The following is a 19,477-nucleotide window of genomic DNA, read 5'->3' on the forward strand; positions in this document are numbered from 1 at the left end:
TTCACACTCTAACTGGAGCCACTAAGTGTGCTTTTGGGCATTCACCTGAGAACACACAGCTTGAGCCTTTGGGGTTAGTGTATGGGATAGGCGGTTGACAGCAACTCCTCCATGATTTTCCATTTGGATATATGTCCCAATCTATTTCTCCATTTGGATATATGTCCCCTCTATTTTTCTCCCTGCCTCAGAATCAACCTCTGTGATGAAGAAGTAACTTTCAAAGTTCTCCAGAAGACAAGGCAGGATGCCCGCCAATGTGACCCGCTTTTGCCCTACAGTGAGTCACTGTCTATTACACTCATTTCTTCCTGGACCTTATCCAGCCTGAAGTTATATGTGCACATAATTGATTACAGAGACCAGGCCTCATTGGTTCTGGATGCTCCTCATTTCAGTACGCAGCACAACTGCCAGCACATTCTTGGCACTCGGTAATATGTCTTCTGTGCTACAAGGCTCCATCCTACGGTCCTGCTGCTGGGAAAGGGACTATTTAAGTTTGCCTTTGTAAACCATAGAGCCATAAAACGAAGCTCTTCTCACTATTTGTGATATGACTTAGGAAGAAAATCCAGTCTTTGGAGACTGAATGTGTTTACTCATCTTGAATGCTAGACTCCAATCTAGCCAAGACGCTTATTACCAGAGCTCTTTCTCATCAGTAAAATGGAGCTAATACAACCTAAGGTCTACAGGACTAGTTTTAGGATAAAATGCACTGCACGTGAAAGTTTGGAATCATTCCTCACACAGCATAAGTCCTAATAAATATCAGTGCTCCTTGTGCTGAAACTTGAAAATTCCATGTATTCCGGAGGCATACGTAAACCTGAAAGCCTACACAGTCGTTTGTAAAATCCCTTGTTTGCTGCCATCATCTAACATCTGCGTCATCTTCTTAGAAGAGGAATCCACTTGTGAGGATGTGCATCCTATTATGATGAGAACTTAACAACCATCCTTCTAGATTCGCATCTAGGCCACCACCCCCTCTACATCACGCACAGACTACATGATCTGCGATGCTTCTGCCTTCATGTCTGTCCTTCCTTCAGCCTGCATTCTTCCTCTTCAGTAAAAGGTCCAGTGATGAACTAAAGCACTGCTCAGCTGCAGAACACACACCTGAGTGAATGGACTCTTCAGTATCTCTCTATCCATTGCTATATATTGCAGGTCAAAACCACAGTTTCTCCAGAAAATGAACTTCCCACTATCACACAGAAACATCACTGTTCCTGCCGTGCTGTCTCCTCTCTGCTGTGTGTTGGAAGCTCACTGTTTCTCCACCACTGAATCCCCTGTGTGCTGAAGCGCACCGACTAAACAAAGAATAGAAAGAGACACGCTCACCAGGACTGAATAGACTGTTGTCTCAGAGTGAGCGTCACTGAATTCTATCCCAATAAAATACAACTGTGTGCTGTTTCAGGAAAGTTCAGAGACAACCTCTACCAGCACTCTCGTGGGCCTCCATGATTATTATGAACTTGGACCTTCCCCTTTCTAATGTCTTTACTCCAGTAGAGAACAAATCTTCAAGGTTACTACATAGTGTAAGATGACTGTGGATGCTTTGGCCATCACATGTGCCATTAACATAGGAAGGGCTTGGTCCTATTCCCCATGTTAATTCCCACAAAGTTTTACACATTTGCCAATACTTACAACCAGCATGGCCTTTAATTAGGGTCACACATAGAAACAAGTGAGTCTTGGAAAATACGGCCTTTTAAATACAACCAATTCAGGAGTGTATCCTGTCAATGACCTGTGATCTGCTGGTATACTTGCAAGGTCACTACATATTTCCTTGCAGTGGTTTGACTTTCAAGATCAATTGTGAGATTCTTGAGGACAGGGTCACCTATTTGGCTTTAGTGTCAGTAGAATCTAGTATAGTGCCTTGGTAACTAGGAGACATTTGCTGAGTAGTGACTAAAAGAAGGAATAAATCATTTATCCAACAAACAAACAGATGTTTGAAATTAAGAGATACAGCTTGTAAATCCACTTCAGTAGTCTCTTTCTATTTGAGCATTTTTCAATTATTAAATCTAATATGTATTACCATTTAAAGTTTAGCAAATTGCTTAACAGGAGATCTGAGATTATTCTGACATTTCAAATTAGAGAGTTTTTTTTTCTTGGCAAACATTACAGGCTATAAATTTTCATTAGTTGAGTTTGCCTATTCCCTAATGCAATAGGGCTTATTTTTCTTTCCAAAGGTTAATTGTGTTTTTCAAATGTCTACTCTTTCCTTAACTCACATTGGGCATAATATTTAAACACAATGACCTCATTCTTTTTTCATATTTTGTTAGCATTTATTCCAATTTTGTTATTAAGGTAATTTGAACATAATATTCTGAAAAGCTAACTTGGTGGTTTTCACATAATGCTGATTTAAATTTATATTGCAAATCTAAAGTTTTTTTAAAGTAGCTATTTTATGGTTTCTCTAACATAAACAGATATATTTAAATGAAACACACAGATCCACATAAAATGGAAAGGCAGAACATAGACTTCTTTGAGTCTTTTAGGTTTAGAAAATAGAAGTTTTGTGTGCTGAATTTTAAATATGTTTTGATTTGAAATTAATAGCTGATTTGGATCTCAGGGTTTTGTCGTTTATGCCTACTTAATTAGAGATGCACTTGGAAATGTAACACACTCCATGCATCATTAAGCACTTTAAATAATTAATAGTTGATTATTTTCCCTTTTAAGTTGCCCTCATTTATAATTCTGCCTCAACGATGGGACTGACCTTTATGTTAAAATCAAGTTGTGCTTCCATTTAGAAAATAGAACTTTGCTTGGAGAGTGTAACAAGTGACATCCAGGCATGATGCTCCATAAAATGTGAAAGGTTTGGCCAGTGTCACACTAGCATTAAGTGAATAGATCAATAATCCTGATAGTGTGATGCTTAAACTGATGTTTCTTATGGTCTGACCCCTGGGACCTTTTGCTAACCCCCTGACTGAATCAATAAAAGAGGCAGAATGTGTGGTACATGCTCTCTCAATTAGCAGGGATGCAGAGGCAGTTGCAGTAAACCCATGACAGAAAAGGACCACATTCTTACTGCCATTCTGGAAACAAAGCTGTGGCATCTTCTCTTTGTGCTTCCTTCCTTCATTTTTGAGCAGAACCTGGTACTTTTGAGAAACAGACTATCACAGATAGACAGGTCTCCATGCCATCATATTAAAATATTTCTCCACATTAGTTTTCCAAGTCAATATGCATAGCAAAAGATCACTTCAGGAAAATGCCATTTGAACCAGTGTGACCCATTGAGTCATTCCATGGGAAAAAGACAAAGAAAACAAATCACCATCACCACTGAAGAGAAGAGGTGATGTCACCATCTACATACTAGATTATAGGGTTACCCAAAGGCAAATTCACTCTTCTCTGTGAGACTCTGCTGCAAAGGGTTCAAGTCTGACTTCTCCGGATAGCTGTTTTGCACTAGGTCTATGTTGGTGGGCTCCCTTTTCTCAGCAGTTTTCAGTCTACCTCATCTGGTAACCCCAGATCTTGTAAGGAGCAACACATAGCATTCAGGGAAAAGTTCAATCCCACCCTTTCCTGATAAGGAACATGATCAGCAAGCATGGAGACTTCCTGAAAGTACCCCACCCTATGCTGAACAGACCTAGCCTCCAGCAAATAACCTTTAATTGTACCTAGAAGTCATTCCCACGCACATAGGGTAATTAAGTACTGTTTTCTCCTTCTTGTGATAGAGCCCCTTGTTGCTGACTGTAAATAAGGCACCCTACCACTGTATGTAGATTAAGTATACTGACACCCTTAACTCTAGTGAATCAGACATATTCACCCCAAAAACTCCTCCCACTACCCAAAGTTTATAAATTAAAGCTAGCTGGCTTGCAGGAGCTCTCATGCTCCCTCACTCTCTTTCTTGCTTGTCTTCCACTATGACCATCTGAGACTCAATTTATTCTGGTGGGAGGGTAGGGGGGTTGACTGCCCATTAGGGTAGTCAAGGCAGCTATGCCAAAGCTGCCTTGGCAGCCGCTCCATCACTACTATCTTGGTGCTGACCCTGGTGAGACTGGTAACCTGGCCTAGCACTCCTAGATTCTGGAGTCACCATAAAGTGCCCTAGCCTCCCCTGAAAAAGAAACTGGACGTTGATCTGTCCATTGTTGTCCAAAAGAAAGCAGTACCTGGACCAGGCTGCTGGACATGAGACCCAGGCTACCCATCCGCTAGACACTGACCAACATCTCTTCAGCACTGGCCACTAAAGAGAGCACTACCTCAAGCAGACAGAACAGTACTTTGTAATCTCCCAAATAGAAAGGGGATCATCAACCAGCCCCAATTATAAGCATTGTAATCCAAAAGTCTGACTTCTGTTTTTTCCCATAAAGAATTTGACCATTGCCCTCAACTAAATCAAATATATTCTTTGGGGACCAGTCTGTGAAGTGTGGGATATATTGACCTTGGTTTCCTTTAACCAATGAAGAAAACTCTCCTGGAATTAGTCTCCAGGTTGGTGAGAAGGGATTCTCATAAGTAAAGAAAAAAAAAAGCTTTCAAATTCAGCAACTGCAGCTAACTAAGACTGTTAGCAGACTGTTAGCAGACATCCAATTCCATAATCTGTTGCTCACTATTCAAAAAGAAATCAAGGATACACTAGTGAAAGACAAGATTTATTTGTAATTTCTCCAAACTAAGGTGAGAAGGTACCTAGTTTCTCTCAATTCTCCACTACATCTGGCTGCTCTCAGAAGTTATAGAAAACCATGTGACATCACCAAATGGTTCCTTCAGAGCACCCTCTGCAGCAAGCTTCGAGCATGGGAGTTATATTATCAGAATATGCACCTACAGAAGTGTTTTCTTCAAACTGGAGCCTGGGGAACAAACTACACATTGTCTCAAAGACCTCTTGTGTTAAAAAGAGAAAAGAGATGCAAAAGTTTAATGGCATGGTATGTGGAAGATCCCCAGCAGTTCTGGGTCTGGAAGAGTTGATAGTTGCTGAAGTCCTTCCGTAGGTGTAAGATAAAGTTCCTGTGCACGAGCACATTCACACACACACACACACACACACACACACACACACACACACACACGAGAGCTAGGATACACATATACATCTTTGGGTATATTCAAGCTTTGAGTTTTGCAAGTCTATTAGGTAAACAGTAATGTTGTTAGTGGCATAGTCTCCTATTAAAATGAGAAGTGTGAGTGCCACTCTAAAGAATGCAGAATTCCTTCTCTGTCCCTACAACACCCTAACCAATTCTTTTTCTGCATGGGATCACTATTACAGTGAGTTCATTAGTATCTCTTAGAAACATAGGATAAATAACAACATTTCTTAGTTTTAAAATTATGATTTAAATATCTTAGCAATTATAAAATCTAGCATAAATAATATCCTAAAATTTTGGAAGTGATAGAGGAAGAAAATAAAAGATATTTACTAATTATGACCAAAATAAGCACATTGTATTTATTATAAAAAGAAGATGATTATATAGTACGCATAATGAAGACATAAAAGTTCAGAATTCTTTTTCTTCTTAAAAAGAAATCTTGGCTTGTTCATTCCGGAGTGTGTTTGTACACACTTCATTAACAGAGCTATTTTGAAACATCATTATAAAAGTGCAAAGGTTCAGATTCGTGCATATGAATATTTTAAGTTGCTTAGCTGTACAGTTAATAGAAATGTCAACTGCACTTCAAACTCATCCCCTTTCTTTGGCCCTTCAGGCCTCATGTTCAATAGGTGAATTAACCTTACTCATGTCATGTAGAAAACATATAAATCTTAGTGCACTAAAGTAGCCTTCAGGGAGGTATTGACTTCCTTGTGGTTAATTATTTTATGAATGATCTTGATGCTTTGTGCCTCAGAGTGATTTTTCTTGGTGAGTTACGGTTTCAATCCATTAATATTTTCATAGATCCTTCAGTTGCCAAAAGTTTCAGGCCAGGGTGATCAGGGAGCACAGCTGTTGGACCGAGAAGGCTGTCTTAGAAGCCAGATCACAAGAGCTGTTAAGAATGAAGAGCTCCACCTGGTGCAGATACTTTTTCCTCCTGTTCATCCAACCCCATCTTTCAAGGATAAGAAAGAACCATGTAACCTGCTGTCCTTCCTCTGAGTGCCACCAGGTCTCCCCCTCCAGGGAAAATGGTCAAATATGAGGCACCAGAGTACGTGAGAAATTCATATCCAACTCTCCACTCTACTGTGGAGAATGTTCTGACCATTGGCTAGATCTGGGTAGGGGTTTAAAGTTTACAGCCTGTATTGTCCTTGTCTGGTGCCTTACAGGGGGGAGGAAATCCCCCTCAGGAACTGTCATAGGCGAGGGGAATAAGGGGAAAATGGGAGGAGGGAAGAATGGGAGGAGACAAGGGATGGGATAACCATTGAGATGTAACAAGAACAAATTAATAAAATAATATATATCTTGGAAAAAAAAAAGAAAGAACCATGTGTAGGAGGGGCTGGAACTGGGTGTTTTAGCTTTACTGTGGTTGTGGCCAAAATACCTGAGAGAGAAAATAAAATAAGGGAAGACTTATCTTGGCTTGCAGTTCCAAAAGTTTCTCACCATGGTCAATTAGCCCTGTGTACTATGGTAGAACACGATGATGGAACAGGACAGTGGAGGAGACCTGCAAACCTCAGGGCACACAGGAAGCAGAGAGGCAACACAGCACCAGGGTTAATATTTCCTAATTTTCTTTATCTTGACCTACTTCCTCCAGGTACGTCAACACCCTAAAACATCCTGAACCCATCAAAATAGTATTACCTTCTTGTGATTAAGACCCAAACACATGAGCTTTTCTTTTGGAAGACATTTCGTGTGTGTGTGTGTGTGTGTGTGTGTGTGTGTGTGTTTTGCATTTAGTTTGTTTTGATTAGTTCTTTGAGAAGTTCATCTAATCTATATTAGTTCTTTGAGAAGTTTATATCAATCACCTCTCTTCAAACAACTTTCTAGATCCATCTTCCTTTCCTGCCAACCCAATTTTATATCTTCTTTTTTTTTTCTTAAGCCCATCAAGTTTGATTTGTGTGGCCCATCTATTAATATGTTGCCCTCTACTTAAGCAGATCTGTTTACCAAGGCTCCATACTTAGAGAAAATTATTCTCCCTTTCCAAGTTTCTATTAATTGCCAACATTTCCCTATCTAGAGGTAAGACGTTGGGCCCACCCCTCTCCATGCTGAGATTTGACTGGGCTTAAACTTGCACAGGCACATGCTGACATAAGTAACATGAGTTCATATACACAGCTACCCTACTGAGTCCAGAGGACTGTGTTTTCTTATATTCATCTGCTGTCTCTTGACCTTACATTTTTTATTTTGTTTAATGCTCCTCTTCCACAATGATCCCTGAGCCTCGGGAGCACAGGTTGTGATATAGATGTCTCATTCAGAATGGAACACACCTCCCCCACCTCCCATATTTCAAAACTTGGATTCTGGTGATTCAAACTCAGGTTCTCCTACTTGTATAGCAAACACTTACTGAGTGAGCCATCTTTCTATATTCATACAATAGCTAAACAATAACACTCAAACAGTGGTGCTGATGGGGCCATTTGGGTCCATCTCTGCAGCGGAACTTGAAAGGAAATTGCCTCAATGGCCCACATTTTAAGAGGTTAAGCATAGCCAATAGCTTAGAAATGCCTATCTCACACAAACGCAGTTCACCCACCACAGAGCGCCACCTCCAGGAAATAGCTGTGAGGACCGTTGATGAGGGCAGAATTCTTGAGTTACATGTTTGCCTGCTTAGGAATTTGTTTTCTTAGGTTGCTGAATAGCTTTCTTAATTGAGACAGCTTTGAAATTTTGGGAATCTAATAAATATATAATAGTCATTGTCATTTAGTTAATGCCATAATAGAAGGCAAAAAATGAACTCAGCAATTGAAAGCGATTGTTATTCAGTACATGAGTGGGTTGGGGAGTAAGGCAAGCCTATCCTTTTCAGTGTTCGCCCACAGCCTGTTATTCAGGAACCTCCCAGCCAGCAGGTGGGTGATGATGGCAGCACTAGCTGAGCTTGATCTCCTTATCTAGCTACTTGGTGCTCATGTTCTCTGGACTGAGTGTTACAAGACACAAAGGGGAAGTCCAGGGTGTCTTGAAGCGTACATAAGCTCAGAACAACACAAGCAGCATCCGCTTTCACCTCTAATGACTGAAGCAAACGGCACCTGGCTGAGAGAGCATTAGACAGTATGTAAAGGGCACAGACCCAAGGAGGGGCAGGAACACTGGGTCAGTTTTGCCATCCGCACACCAAGACATAAACAAATTGAAATGAAAATTTCAGAAGGATTTGTTGTAAAAAAAAATAATAATAATAATAATAATAATAATAATAATAATAATAATAATAATAACAAACCAGGAAAAGCACTTACTTGTTCTCTGAAGAAATAGAAAGAAAATATGGGTCATTTGAGAGTGAAAATAGATGAATGATGAAGTTTTAAGTCAAGAGACTGGTGATTTGTATAGTGAAGACTGACAAGAAAAAAACTAGATGTTGCCATGCTATAATTTAACATGCCTGTGGAAGCACTTCTGGTTAGAATTGATAAAGCACATAGCTCAGCCTCAGCTGGCAAGCAGGGAAAAATGTTAGGAATGCGTAGAAAAAGAACGAATAAAAATAAAATCGGAGTAGAAATAATTAAAAGTAGAACCAACATCATACCATCCTCCAACAGTACTCCTGAACGTAAATGACACAGCTGGAGATAAATCTTGTAGTGATACTCAACAGACGAAAATATTGCATTTTTAACATTTATTCTTATTTTATTTTGAGACAGTGTCTTTCTTCGTAGCCAAGGCTGACCTCAAATTCACGATGTAGCTAACATGGGCCTCGCATCTGTGATTTTCTCATCTCTGTCTCTGAGTGCTGGGCTTACATGTTGTAGCAGCACATGCAAGGGAGAACATATGAAGAGGAAAGGTTTAACCGTGCTAATATTTTATAATTCTCTAAGTATCAATATAACGTAATGTAACCTAACAGAAAATTAAGAAAGTAAAGAGTTTTTAATGCTGAGAATTTCTAATTAAAAGATCAATTCCATATATTTAATATGGTAATATGATATGAAAATATCTAATAAGGAAAACGTGGGAACAAACACGTGATTTAAAAGGCTACACATCTGTAATGAAGTCAAAGACAAATATTCACAAATTAAAAAAGAGTCAATACTTGCAATATGAGAATATGCAACAGAATTAAAAATTAACAATTGAATATTTTTTATTCTCTTTCCTAAGTACCATTTAGAATTGAAATAATTCCTGTGGTACCATGTATATGAATTTGAAATAATTTGTAAGGAGCCTGTATTTAATGCATGTTTTTGCATTATACTAAAATAATAATAATATATTGTGGGCAAGATGTAAAAATTTAGAAAAACCGAATATCAGCAGAAAAGTAAAGGTAGAAATCTTCTCTAGAAATACTGAGTTGAAACGTACATATTTTGAATAATTCTGAGAAGCATATCATATGTTTCTCTATTACTAAGAAATTTTTCTCCTAACCCAGTAATATATATTTTCACAACACTAAAATGATGAAGAAAAATTATTCAAATGCAATAAAAGTTATAATTATTGAAAGTATTATCTACCAGTCTTAGACAATAACAAAAAGATTTCTATTTCCATGGTAATTCAGTGTGGTTTTAAATGTCTACCTATGTAGAATAAGTATAAAAAGCATACATATAAATATTTTTTATTATTTATGAGTGACTACTGAATGTACAGAAAATATCCTAGAAATAATAAGCAATCAGGAATAAGGCTATGTAAAAATTTTTAATGCTAAAATGCTCTTCTGCATTTCAGCAATAAAGAGTAGAAAAATCTTCTCAAATGGATTCAAAATATAAAATACTTATACTTTGTGGGATATTTGCACAATCTCATGTCAACAAAATTATGAACTTGAAGCTCACTGGTCAGGTAGATACAGCCAGCACCTGAAAGGAGTCATTCCAAATAGAACTCATTTTAAATCTCACTCTGACAGGTTCATGGTTTAGTGCAGTTTTGTTCACTCAACTTGGTATAGATCTAGAAGTTATTGAGAGCTCTGTTTGTCTAAAAGAAGAAACAGGATGGGAAATGGCAAAGACTGATTAAAATATGTAAATCAGTCATTTAAATGGAAAACTAGAAAAATAGTATTAAGTCTAACACTGCTCACATGATAATTTGCCATGGCGATATTAAAATGTTAATGACACAATGTTTCAAAGTACAGTGCCTCATCACAAAAGGAGTTCAAAGTTCGGAGAAATCTGCACATTGATTTCTGAAATATTAAAGCCACCATGCTCTGTGTGTGGTGAAACTGAGAGGCACTTCCTGCAAAGCTTCCTTTTATATCTGTTGGATATAGAGAGTACATGGGCAGCTCATGCAAGTGGAGAAAGCATTGGAATCAATTTCCTTTCCTACAATGAGGCAAGATTTATTGGAAAGAACTTGGCAATTATAGCAATGTGAGCAATTTGGAGGAAGGTAACAAGGTTTCCAAAAGAAAAGAAATGTTGCCTATTAATCTACCCCCTTAGATCTATCTGAAAATGAGTAAATAAGCAAGTGACACAAGTCATTTCCCTCTCTTTGGCAAACTTTCAACTGGAAAGCTGTGAAATGAATTACCATTAAAGTGTAGAGCAATGTTTTATCATGAATAAGGAACTAGGAATTGAAATATACCCCCTCCAGTAAATTAATCTTTCATTGGTATTCTGTTTTATTCCTCTACTCAAAAATCAATGAAATCTACCCAACCTGGCAAGTCTTGTATGAATTACTTATCTGGGAGTCAAATGGCCTTGATGCACTCACTCTCACTTAACTCTTGTCTTCCTACAAGGACCTCATATTCTGGCCAACTCCCTGCAGTGGAAATATGACATAAGCTGCAAGAACACATGATGTTCTAACCATACAGAAAGAACACTGGCTTAACTATAATCATAGTGGCTTTATTCATAGTAGCCAGAATCTGGAAACAATCTAGGTGTCCCTTAACTGAAGAATCAATAAGGAATTGTGGTACATTTACACAATGGAATACTATTCAGCCATTAAAAACAAAAACAAAGATATCACGAAAATTTCAGGCAAATGAATGAAACTAGAAAAGATCATCCTAAGTGAAGTAAACCAGACCCAGAAAGACACACATGGTATGTACTCACTTATAAGTGGATTTTAGCCATATAGTGTAGCCATATAGTTCACAGACCCAAAGATAAGTTGCAAGGAGGATCTAAAGGAGGATGCTTAAATCTCACTGAGAAGGGGAAATCTAATAGACAGTAGAAATGTTTGAAGAGAGGGAACAATGTATGAAGGTGAGCACAGAAAGTAATGAAGATGGAGCTCAGACTTGGGGAAAGTTAGAGTGGGAGGAGAGAGGGCCTGCAGAGAGAAGAGAAACTGTGGATGGGGGCATCTCTGTGACAAGCTACCAGGCTTGTCTCATAGGAGAATGTGGCATTGGCTCTAGCTTAGAATTCTTATAGTAGGGGTCATGGAGACTAAAGAGGATACCCTCTAACTAGACAGGACTCCCAGGGAAGTGAGGGGAACACCAACCCACCCACAGAAAAACTTGACCCCAAATTTACCCTGCCTATAAGATGTACAGCGATAAAGACAGAGCAGAATTTGAGGGAGTGTCCGACCAATGCCTGTCCCAACCTGAGAGACAACCCATGAGAGAAAACACACCCCTGACACTATAAACAATATTCTGCTATACCTGCAGATAGGAGCCTGGCATAACTGTCTTTTAAGAGTCTCCACCCAGCTGTGTACCAAAATAGATTCTGAGACTCACAGTCAGACATAGGAAATTTTGTGAAAAAGTGCAGGGAAGGATAAAAAGACCTGGAAGTGACAAGAGCTCCACAAGAGGACCAACGGAGCCAACTAATAGGACCCCAAGGGGCTTGTGGAGACTAAAGGACCAAGGACCATTCATGGACTGGATTCTGGACCACCTATACATGTATACCCAATGGGCAGCTCAGGCTTCATGTGATTCCTCTAGTAAGGTGAACAGGGTATCTCTCTGACAAGGACTCTGTGACCTGCATTTTGTTGACTCTCCTTTGGTGGGGTAGCCTTTCCAGGCCCCGGGGGGAAAAGGAAGTGCTCAGTCCTGATGCAACTCGATGGGCAGGTTTGGATTGTTAGGGGAGGCTCACCCTTTATGAGGAATAGAGGAGATATGGGTGAAGAAGGAGGAAGGGTAGAATCAGGAGATGAGAAGGGAAGGGCAATGATCATGATGTACATTGAATACATAATTAAAAAGTAAACCACGCTAATAATGGAGAAGAGCTTGGGAGTAGGGGTGAGAGTATATGCCTGCATTCACCCACATGTATAATTGCTACGCTTATTTATGCAAGTATACTCAGATATGTTCCCAGTCATTAAACATATAGATTAACTTAAACAATTTAAAACATATGGCCACAGAACTCACTAAGACATAGAGAGATAAGCCTTAGATTCTTGGAAGAATATCATGTTTATGGAAAGTTAGGGGTCAGCTGAGATAACATGCTCCCCAGGAATTCTTTCTCTTTCTTTCTCATTCTTTCTACATACAAAACACTTTCCTCAAGATGATATGTTTCAAGTCTGTGAATACTTAGTGCGTGGGCTGATGTGCATAAGGCTGGAAGTTTCAGGGTTTAGAATCAATTCTGAACCTTTTTCTGGATGTCATGTTGTGACAAGAAAACGCTAATGGGAGTTAGCATATTACAGTTTCTACAAAGCCATTCCTTGCAGATAGTATTAATCTGTGCTGTTTACAAGAACCCATGGGTTGATTTTATTTCTCTTTGTTTCCATATTGCATTTGTTCTTCACTATCCTTCACATGGCGTAGAAATATCTTTTGAGTTAACCTGAATCAAAATGGACATATTCTGAACATAGATTTAGAAAACAAATACAAACAACAAAATAATCACATTTCTCAGAGATTTTATCACTCTGTATTTGGCATCAGGAAGTGATAGCGGTTTAATCATAATCCCTTCTCTTTTGCAAAGTAAGGATTGTTTGCTAGAGAACAACCTCCTCTCTATTCTACATACTTGTTGTCTTAGTTAAAGTTTGTTTTGCTGTGAAAAGACAGCAATATCATGGCAACTCTTACAAAGGAAAACATTTAATTGGGGGTTGGCTTGGAGTCCCATGTTTTAGTCCATTATCATTGTGGTGAGAAGCATGATGGGATACAGGCAGAGGAGGAGGAGAGCTCTACATCCAGGTCATCAGTCAGCAGGAAGGAATACAGTGAGCCACCAAATCTGGCCTGAGCTCCTGAGACCTCCAAGCCCACCGCCTCGTGACACACTCCTCCAACACAGCCATGCATACTTCTACCCGGCCACACCTTCTAATAGTGCCACTCCCTATGGACCTATGGGAGACATTTCTATTTAACCCACCATACTTATATATATTTTTATACAATGCTCTGTATAATTCTATATTTTGAATCTCATTTACTGTCCATCTGAATTGCATTTGGGGATTATTGTCTTCTATGAAAAATCAAATGCAGCAGCTGCTGATACTATTTTGATCAATATTTATACCAATATTCATCTCCACTTTGAAATGATAAGTTGTATTTGAATCCCAATCATAAAATCTGAACTCTATCCTAAACATATGTCCTGTCGGTTTTCTTTCTCTCCACTTATTGCACATCAGGGTCAAAGCAAGTAACTGAAGCTCGCTGCCCACGTTCAGTTCTCCAGCTTCGGTGGGTGCATCAGGCCCAAGAGTGACTCTTCTCAGAGCTGGTGTTTCATTTCAAACCTGTGTCATTGTCCTTGTCATAGCCTGATATGCAATATTTTTAGGCTCAAGAAGAAAGCTGTTACTGTATCTGTCTTTCAAACAACTTTATATTTAGACATAATATTAAGCCTCTGGGACAGCAAGCAATTTTTTCTCTCTAAATCTAGAATAGGCAGAGCTCCATAACCTTCCCTCTGGAGGAGGCCTGCCAGCCCCGGGATCATCCTGGCGTTGGGGGTCCAAGAAACAGCAACATTAGAGCTTGCCCAGCCTTTCTCCTACCTGCCAGGGGACACAATTCACAGAGCTCCATAACCTGCCCTCTAGAGAGGCCTGCCAGGCCCAGGATTTTACAGGCCCGTGGGACCCAAGGAACGGCTAGGTTACAACCTACACATCCTTTCTTCTGTCCATCTGGGACACAGCCATTAAAGGAACATCCAGGACTGCAGGTCTCCAGGAACACCTAGCCAGCAGAAGTTAGCAGTCTACTATTTCCTGAGCTCCACTATCAGGCCCAAGGTTCTGCTTGCCTCCTCGAGGAGCCCTGTCAGTATCAGTAACATTCAGCCAACACCTGGGACAAACACATGGCTAAAGGCCAGCATAAGAGCATAAGCAACAGAAGCCAGGCAATACAGCATCACCAGAGCCCACCTAGCCTACTACAACAAGCCATGGACACCCTGACATAGCTGAAGCAAAATATGACCTTACAAAGATAATAGAAGCTTTAAAGGGGAGTATGAATAAACCCCATAAATAAAGACAAGAAAACTCAATCAAACATGTGAAAAAATGAGTAAATCCCTTAATGAAATTTTAAAAATACAACTAAACAAGCAAAGAAATGAATAAAGAAAAAATAAATAAAATAAATAAAACTGTCCAAGACCTGAAAATGAAATAGACACAATAAAGAAAAAACAAACAGAGGGAATCCTAGAGATGGAAAACATAGGCAGGAGAACAGGAAGTACAGACACAAACAGACAGCAACATAGTTCAAAAGGCAGAAGAGAGAATCTCGGGTGGAGAAAATAATATTGAAGAGTCTGACACATCAGTCAAAGAAAATATTAAATCTAAAAAAAAGTTCCTGAGACAAAAGACCCAAGAAATCAGGGGCACTATGAAGAGACCAAACCTAAGAATATTAGGGATAGAAGAAAGAGAAGATTCCAAGCCCCAAGGCCCAGAAAATATTTTCAACAAAATCATAAGGAAAAAAAGTTCCGCAACTTGAAGAAAAGAGATGCCTATAAACTTACATAACACCAGATAGAATGGACCAGAAAAGAAAAATCCTCTTGCCACATAATAATCAAAACACTAAATATGCAGAACAAAGAAATAATAATAAAATCTGCATAGGAAAAAGACCAAGTCACAAATAAAGGCAGACCTATCAGACTTCTCAACAGAGACTCTCAAAGACAGAAGGGCCTAGGCAGACATTATTCTCCAACAGCAAACTGAACATCAAGGCTTAGGACAGACTGGGAAGAAGAAAGCTGTCATCAGGCATGTGATGGGGCCAAAGAAGGTGGCAGGAGGGAAGAACTGAGTACGATCACAAAACCACATGTCCGAGTACAAAATTGTCAGCAATTAAAAAAAAAACACAATAAAAATCTGTTAAACTTAAGAAGCTGAAACACAGGCACCTTGTGAGATGACCGATCCTCAAGATACTTAAAGGCTCACACACCTAATTTCAGAATGCAAGAGCAGGCTACATGCGTAATTCTACCCCTAGTAACTCCTGTGATGGATCATAACAGATGGAACACTTGGCAATAATGGACACAGCTGTGGCAGGGCCAGCATAAAAGAGGAGCGAAATCATTATATTCCAACTCAGCACTTCTAATTATCTGTTTCTTTTTAATATGAGAAATGGTACTGCATCCAGCCTTCTAAACACTGAACACAAAGCAGATTTATTTTCATTTATGACCTCAAGATGCTATCTATCCCATGCAGAGGCCCCCAAATTCCTAGTATTATCAATGTATTTTTATCATTACAATGTGCCTAGTTTCTAGAACATATGGTCACAATGTACCTTATTAGAGCCATTTCTTCTAAAGCTGTGGCTGTGGATGGAACAGAAATAGAAGTTTGAAGGAAGCAGTTATTCTCCCGGATAATTTTCATTCTTCTCCTTTGATTTGGCACCATTAATCCAACCAGTGAAACTAAGTAGGGTAGTGGGAAAAAAAAATCATAAAATGACAGATTTTAAAGCAAGCTCTGCCATAAGATACTGAAGGGTGTTTGTTTAACCTCTCAGAGATACACTTTGAACAATATCAAGTTAGATTCCTTAGAACTTTAACTTGGAGAGTTCAGGGATTTCTTGTTATGCTACCACTTGTGGGGTAAATGGACAGTACTTGCTCACACAATTCTGCTCACCTATAAGAATCAATATTCTTTGTGATGTTGATAGCTTTTGTCATCTCTACTTCTGTTAGAAAAATATTTTAGGAGGTAAAGGTGGCTCCTTCTTCCTTGCACTTTCTTGCCCTCTGGACTGGACCTATGACAGGGTTCAGTCTATGGCAATAGGCCTGAACTAGACTTCAGTGAGGGCAATCTAGGACCAGAGGAAGGAAGAAGAGAAGCTGCAAACTTGCTTTCCTTCTTTTTGATGTTTGGAATCCTGCTTCTAAGCTAACAGAAAGAAACACACAGCCAATCAATCAAGGAAGCTTTTCCTAATTGAAAGGATTCTCTGTAGGGTCAAACAACCCCTGCAAGAAGTGCTAGCTCGGCTCCTCTTTACAGAAAGTCCTCCTCCTTGTCAACAAAAGCTCTCCAATTCTATTTCCTTAACCACAACTGGAGACCATAGAGATGAGTGTGCAATCTGCACACAGATTCCAATGTGGTGCATGGTCCAGGCCACCAATCGATAGCTGTCATTATTATGTTGCTTTTAGCATGTCTTTGAATTTGTAACCAAAGATGTCAGCTTCAACAGTGTTTATTGCATGCACCTGAATCTGTAAAAGCACAGCATGTACATGAAATGTACACAGCATACATGAACACATAATGCACTTAAATAACACACAGCACACATCGCACATTTACTTCACACTACACACATGTGTAAATTCACTGTATATAAAACACAGTTAATATGCAAGAACAAATCACATACACCTAACACACTACACATGCATACCCAAAATGTGTGCCACAAGTAACGCACCCATCTGTATCATCTATATAAACACTCATATCTTTGGTGCCACACTTTATGACTTGTGCTCTCTATAGCAAGTCTCCGCTGGAGATCTGCTGGAATAATGGGTCACTCTGTTGACTTAAAGTCTAGCTGTTTCAGAAGCTTTTTGTGGTGCATAGAAGAACCATATTATGACGGTTCTTGTGATGGGTTCTAGACCCCCATGTCCTCCAAGATAAAGCCACTCTTGGGCCTCTGAACCCAAGTAGACCAGTGTGTGTATTTTTCACAAATCTCACTGAGCCCCACCCCTGTTCATTCCTGGTGCTTAGTCATTCTCTTGGCTGAGACCTAAGTCCTGCTCCCTGGGCAGTATGCTGCCTTGGCAGATATTCATGGTCCCTTAGCACTGGGACACTCTCCACCATGCCAGCTCAAGATCGGGAACTCTGCTATCTCAGATCGTCCCCTGGGTTGGGGATTTCATTAGCTTGAGGCAGTGCTCTCTCCTTGAGAACTCCTGTTGCTCCTCTTAACTGCTGACTGCTGGCCTCACCAGCGAGTAAATGCTGTGCTACTCCAAAGACTGCCTTTATAAATCTCATGTGGGAACTCCAAGGATAAAATGTTGTGAGAGTAGAACAGTACGATGGTGACATGTTATTGATGAAACTTCTTTATTTCAAATGAGGGAGCTAGCTTTTTTTCTCAGTTACTGACTTCTAATAATGTATTGATTTTTTACTAATGGGTTATTATTAAAAATACCTATTCATACCTAAAAATGTTAAGTTTTATTTCTTATCCCTATCTAATTGATTTTAACAAATTCTCTAGTATTTTCCTAAACGTCTCTATCCTCAGAATCAAAGCATAAGGACTGAATGAAGTATAAGATAATCATTTCTAAACCCATGTTTCACTTTCCTTCATTGCTATGTACTATGTCTCAATCCAGAAAATTCTAGCTTTCACATAAATCACTGTTCTTTTTACACCTCATAAAAAGTGTCTAAGACAGATTAAAATTAAGAGCTCGAGGCCGGCTCCCCTGGCACCCAGGACTGAGGCCTCCGCTGCCGGTGCGCGTGGAGTCCAGATGTATCTCATGGGGTAGACCCTGCTTCCACTGCAAGCCTGCAGCACGGCTCACCTGGAGAAGCTGACTCTGGGAGTCACCCAAATCCCGGAATCTGCCCTGGTTGTGACAGAGGTGAGCATAATAGGAAAGCTGCCTGCTAAACATCATAGGATTTCTTCATGGGAACAGAAAAACAATTGTATGATGCCTGAGGACGTGACGAATTCTATTTGATGCCCAATGGTTTTCCCACGACGTGGAGCGTGAACCTAGACGGGCATCTCATTCTACGCGGAAGCGTCGTGATTAATGGCGTTTCAAAACTGGGTCGACTTATTCAGTCTCCCATGTATTCACTTCCTAATGCACCTACTCTGGCAGACCTAGAAGATGATATAAGAAGCCAAGGAAGACCAGCGATTAAAGCCTCACGTTGACTGTCGCAGTGCAATATGTGATCTGGATTTGTGCAATGGGAACGGAAAAGTTTGCCTCGTCTACAAAAATGGGAAACCTGGATTAGGTCATGGCCCTGAGATCTGGTTCCTGGACTGAGAGAGCATTAGACTGGCATTTTCTCACAGATACTTTTACCGCTTACTAAGCCCTGCTCATCAGCCACCTTAGGCCTGTCCCAGTAGTCCAACACCTTCACCGGCTATGGCATTAGCCCAAGGCCAAGCAATGGTTCGGCAGATACAAACCCATCATCCACCACACAAGCCTGCTCACAGAAGAGCCCGACACCTTTGTGAACAAGGTGGACCCAGCGAAGTATTCAAGAGCAAGAACAAGATCCTGATCCCAAAAGAGAAAAAGGCTCTGTGCAGCCTGCCAGTGGCCAGAAAGGGCCTGAGGCTGTAGCTCCTTCTACCACTAAACCTTCCCTGGGCTCTGGAAACACTGTCCAAAAGTAAGCATTACATCAACCTCACAGCAATGATGTCGATGTACAGATGCCCTGGGGTGACCCCACCCATAGACATTGTGGCTGTAGGCATTCTCCTGAGGGCCCAAAGCCTTGGGCTGTTACTCCCATTGTCATTAGCCAGGAGTTAGGAAGAACACACTAAATCTTCCCAGGAGTTCTTTCCGCCACAGGTTGTGTCAACCCCATCTCCAAAACCAGCTAAGACTTTCGGATGTATCTAGATCGTTCTTATGGCTGTACCCAGTGCTTAACTTTTTAGCAGTAACTAGAGAGGTCTCCCCAAAATAAACCCGTGGTTCAACTCATGAAACATCAATAACAACTAG

General features: G+C 40.0%; 1 pseudogene across 1 annotated transcript; it reads left to right on the forward strand.

Moving 5' to 3' along the window:
• The first annotated feature begins 4,856 nt into the window (after nt 1-4,856).
• LOC311606524 (tubulin polyglutamylase complex subunit 2-like) lies at nt 4,857-19,137 on the forward strand (annotated as a pseudogene). The gene is made up of 2 exons: nt 4,857-4,991; nt 18,257-19,137. The product of its transcript is annotated as a tubulin polyglutamylase complex subunit 2-like (transcript).
• Nucleotides 19,138-19,477: the final 340 nt, after the last annotated feature.

This window comes from Acomys minous, assembly GCF_964271855.1.
Source record: "Acomys minous genome assembly, chromosome: 10".
Lineage (NCBI taxonomy): Eukaryota > Metazoa > Chordata > Mammalia > Rodentia > Muridae > Acomys > Acomys minous.